The sequence below is a fragment of the Prunus dulcis genome, chromosome 4 (assembly GCF_902201215.1).
Source record: "Prunus dulcis chromosome 4, ALMONDv2, whole genome shotgun sequence".
Lineage (NCBI taxonomy): Eukaryota > Viridiplantae > Streptophyta > Magnoliopsida > Rosales > Rosaceae > Prunus > Prunus dulcis.
In genome coordinates, this window is record NC_047653.1 from 19,563,955 (window position 1) to 19,569,026 (window position 5,072).

Genomic DNA, 5,072 nt, shown 5'->3' on the forward strand with positions numbered 1-5,072 from the left:
TTAGTCAAACGAAATTGAAACTTAATTATCGAGCTCGAAACTGAAACTTCCGTGCACACAACACAAAGACATGTTCTGCAATTTCACAGCTCTGGTTTTAGATTACACTTGACTTGCCATACACTCTCTTCTCAATATATTTCTTTTTTCCCTTGTTATGATATTGTAATTAGCTGGTGATCTAAAACTGTGTTTTGTGCTTAAGTATTTCATAAGTAAATACCGATTTCTGAGCTCTTGTTTCTGGCTCAGCCACTGAAGGAGAGAATCGTACATGGACATTGGAGACCTCACAGTTACCTCCAAGGAGGAGCAAATGGCTGCCAAGCTACCTATCCCTGGCAAGCGAAATATCCTGATCACCAGCGCCTTGCCTTACGTCAACAATGTCCCTCATCCCGGCAATATCATTGGCTGTATTTATCTACTCCTTATTTTGTTTCCTTCTAATTTTTCGGGAACCAAAACAGATTCTTGAAATTAATTCATGTATTCTTAGATCATTTTAATTCATGTGTTCTTTTTATTGTGTTGGCCAGGTGTGTTGAGTGCTAATGTCTTTGCACGCTACTGCCGTCTTCGAGGCTACAATACGGTATATGTATGTGGAACTGATGAGTATGGCACAGCGACAGGGACCAAAGCTATGGAAGAGAAGTGTAGCCCCCAACAGATTTGTGACAAGTAAATTTTTCCGTAAAATTTATATAATTTGGTAAACTTAACTTCTATTTATTGTGTGCGATTTATTGAAATTTATTTCAAATGGTTATATTCTTGTAGATATCGTTTATTTGTCAAAAAGATTGGAGTAAATAGACCACACCCGGGGGGTGTTGGCCAAAGGCCCTCCGATGCCTAAGTTAGTTCGAGTGGTACGGAGTTGTATGTATGGTGTGAACCGGATGGCCGGAGTCGTGTGTGGTAGCCGGAGCCGTGTGGAGAAAATATGGAGAGTGGAGAGGGAGGGAAAGCTTCAGGTATTTTTCTCGAGTATTAGGAGTAGGTTTAGATGTACCTTGAATGATGAATGAGGTCGTCTATTTATAGGAGCCTCGGGGCTAGGATTTTGTAGAGAATATGTTGAGTTTATTCTCTACCCAAATTCGTAGGGATCGAGTCAGACTTAGATAATATATGAATTAAATGATATTATCTCATTCTATGAAGATAATATCTGAATTAATGATATTATCTTCTCTTTATTAGGATAATATCTGAATTAATGATATTATCTTATTAAATAAAGATAATATCATATTAATTAAGATATTTATCTCAATTAATTAATTAGCCAAATAAACTGGTTCAATAAATTAATTTAAGAGATAATCTTCTTTTTCACGTGGCATGCTGTGATTGGAGACGAAAATATTTGCTCCCACACTTATGTCCATGTATTGCGATTGAGTTATGTTTAAAATGTATTTCTATAATTTATTTTAACTTGAATTTGTACTGTAATTCAGCTTTACTGTGACACATGCAAACGGTTCTTAGCCGATAGACTTGTGGAGGGGACATGCCCGACTCAAGGTTGTGACTATGCTTCTGCACAAGGAGATCAATGTGAATACTCTGGAAAGATTTTGAATCCAACAAAACTAAAAGATCCTAAATGCAAGGTATAGATTTTTTTCATATCCTTTGTGAGAGAGGTTTTTTGTTTTTTGTTTTTTCTCACATGTAACATTAAATGGAGACGCAGTATTGTTACAATCTTATATTTCTCACTTTTGTCCATTGCAAGCAGGTGTGTAAGACAACTCCACGAATTCGTGATACAAATCACTTGTTTCTATAACTTCATTTGCTCAAAGATAAACTGGAAGAGTATCAATAAAACATCAGTGGTTGGGTCTTAGAGCCAAAATGCTATTCAAGGGACGAATGCATGGCTCAAAGAGGGACTTAAACAACGATGTATTACTAGAGATCTAAAGTGGGGGGTTCTAGTTCCACATGATAACTTCAAGGACAAGGTTAATACTACACTTATGCTAATTCTACTAATTTTTGTTAATGATTTTCAAAATTTGTTACATTTGTTCTAACTCTGTTTTTGGTAGGTTTTCTATGTGTGGTTTGATGCAGAAATGGTGGAAAAATCCTGAGAATGTGGAGTTGTATCAGTTTATGGGTAAGGATAACGTGCCATTCCATACAGTAAGTATTGTATCCTCAACATTTCTTGCTTCGAAAAAGAATTTATTTCAACTATGTACTTATTTATTTATCTTTCAAGTGATGTTTCCGTCAACGCTTCTTGAAACTGGTGAAAATTGGACTTTAATCAAGACTATTAGTGTTATTGAGTACTTAAACTACGAAGCAAGTATGGATTCTAGAAGACTTTATTTATGAAACGATGCAAAAGATACAAACATTCCTGTTGAAGTATGGAGATATTACTTGCTAACTAATAGGCCCGAGGAAACTTTAATGATTCCAGTCTTCTTTTTTGACTCTTTTTTTTTTTGGGTGATGGTTTGTAATTCATATCCTTCTTTCTCTGTATCTTTGTTTGCTCGTTTTAATATTTTGTTTTTTTTTTGATGAAATAGGTATCAGACACATTATTTACGTGGGCAGACTTGCAAGCAAAACTGAACAGCGAATTGCTGAATAATTTGGGCAACTTCATAAATCGAGTTTTGAGTTTTGTTGCCAAACCTTCAGGTCGGTCAGCATTTCGTTTTAACATGCATGGTATATGTGGCACTTTGCAGCATATAAACTAACAAAATCCATGTACAGGTCAAGGATATGGTTCCATTATTCCAGATGCTCCAAGGGCAGAGTCAGATCTTTTAACAGAGAAATTAGCTGAAAAAGTTGGAAAATATGTGGAGCAATATATAGAAGCAATGGAGAAGGTAATTGATATTTAGATGACAGTCTTGTTGCAAATGACTGGAAGCGTCTCCTCCCCACCTTCCTTTTTCACATGTGTCTTGCATTGGCATGACATTCTATCTACATTTTGTGTAGGTTAAACTAAAGCAAGGACTGAAAACAGCAATGAGCATTTCTAGTGAAGGGAATGCATATCTGCAAGTAAGAGCGTTTTTAATCCCTGTTTGAGAGACTTGTTTAGGGATATGTTTTTTTGTTAAGTATATTGTCTGTGAAACCGATTATTCAGCTGCTGCTAAGTTGCATAATCTGTAATTACCATGCAGGAAAGCCAATTCTGGAAGCTTTACAAGGAGGACCAACCTCGTTGCGCTTTTGTTATCAGAACTTCAGTTGGACTAGTGTATCTTCTTGCTTGTTTGTTGGAACCTTTTATGCCATCATTTTCTCTCGAAGTAATAAATTCTGTTCGTAGATGATTGTGTTATTCTGAAATATTTCTTTGATCAAGTGATATTACTATAATCATCCATGCTGATATATATATTTTTTTTCTTTAATTGCATTCAAGGTATTTAAGCAGCTTAATTTACCTCCTGAGAAGCACATATCACTTTGTGATGATAAAGGAGATATTGATAGGGCAAGACGACCTTGGGAGATTGTACCTGTTGGTCACAAGATTGCGAAACCAGAGCCATTGTTCAAGGAATTGGTATGTCTTTGATGTGCTTTGTCTTTCAATGTTGCACTCTCTAGCCTGCCATGATATGATTGCTGCATCACTTGCCTACTTGTAGATTCTAATTTAGTGAAAGTTTGTACTTGGACACAGAAAGATGAAGAAGTGGAGTCCTTAAGGAAGAAGTTTGCTGGAAGTCAAGCGGACAGGAAGGAGCGGGAAGAAGCTGAAGCAGTGAAGGTGGCTGCACAACTCAAGAAAATGAAAGTTTCAGGTTAGAATTTCCGCATGTTGGTCTGGTCCACAAGCTAAACTCATGTTTTGTGGGCACTTATATTTGAAAACAATCATATACCATTTCTTAGTTATTGCTAACATAAATATATATCCATCCTAATAATCCATTTTTGTAACAGACAACAGTGGAAAGAAAAAGCAACAGGCCACAAAATCTGCAGCTGAAGCAGAGATTTCCATTTCTAGACTTGATATTCGTGTTGGCCTCATTACGAAAGCTCAGAAGCATCCTGATGCTGATTCACTTTACATACAAGAGATTGATGTTGGTGAAGGACAGGCTAGAACAGTTGTGAGTGGACTTGTCAAGTATATACCCATTGAAGAAATGCAGGTTTGTGTTTGCGTCTACAGAATTTTCAACAATAAAATTCGAATTAACACCTACTTGTCCATTAGTTTATTTATATTAACTTTTCTGTGGCAGAACCGGAAGGTCTGTGTTCTTTGCAATCTGAAGCCAGCAACCATGAGGGGTATTAAATCACAAGCAATGGTTCTTGCTGCTTCGAACAGTGACCACTCCACGGTTGAATTGGTCAACCCGCCTAAAGCAGCTCAGGTTGGCGAGAGAGTTACATTTCCGGGGTTCGCAGGTGAGCCTGATGAGGTGTTAAACCCCAAGAAGAAAGTGTGGGAGAGCTTGCAAGTGGATCTGCATACTAACACTGACCTAGTGGCCTGCTACAGAGATATTCCCCTCACAACATCAGCTGGTGTTTGCACTGTATCCTCAATTTGTGGGGGGTCAATTAGATAGAAGATAGTTAATTCTCTAGAGGTTGAAAAGAAACAGCCCATTTTGGATTTTTTGTTGTAAAATGACAGTAACCAATGAAATTTTTTCTCATGGATGGGAAACCACTTTTGCTTCCTCTTGGTATTTGAAATAATTTTGCATATATTGTGGAAACCATTCTGTCTAGCCCACCTGTCGGAACATGAATTCTCCAGATCGGACAGGCAGGCCGGCGGACTCCACCCGCCGCAGCCACTACTTTGACTCCTTTTATGCAATTATGAACTCCACGGAACTTCTATCACACTAAAAAAGGGGAAAAGAAACAACCTTTGAAGGCTGTTTGCTTTCAGCATCTCTAGGGAAATCAAATTGAAACCCAATCTGCATATATAGTCTGCTCCTTATAAGTATGCAAACACAAAATGTGTGGGTTAAAATGGCAAATGAGGCTGTAAACATAAAAGCCAACAACAGAAATACGAAATAATGCTCTTT

At 37.3% G+C, this 5,072-nt stretch overlaps 1 pseudogene across 1 annotated transcript; it reads left to right on the forward strand.

The window, feature by feature from the left end:
* The first annotated feature begins 274 nt into the window (after window positions 1–274).
* LOC117625577 lies at window positions 275–4,595 on the forward strand (annotated as a pseudogene). Its single transcript, XR_004585434.1, has 14 exons — window positions 275–416; window positions 540–684; window positions 1,463–1,625; window positions 1,754–1,982; window positions 2,070–2,170; window positions 2,246–2,451; window positions 2,565–2,679; window positions 2,758–2,876; window positions 2,992–3,057; window positions 3,183–3,311; window positions 3,428–3,571; window positions 3,692–3,828; window positions 3,962–4,169; window positions 4,263–4,595. The product of XR_004585434.1 is annotated as a probable methionine--tRNA ligase (transcript).
* The last annotated feature ends 477 nt before the right edge of the window (window positions 4,596–5,072 follow it).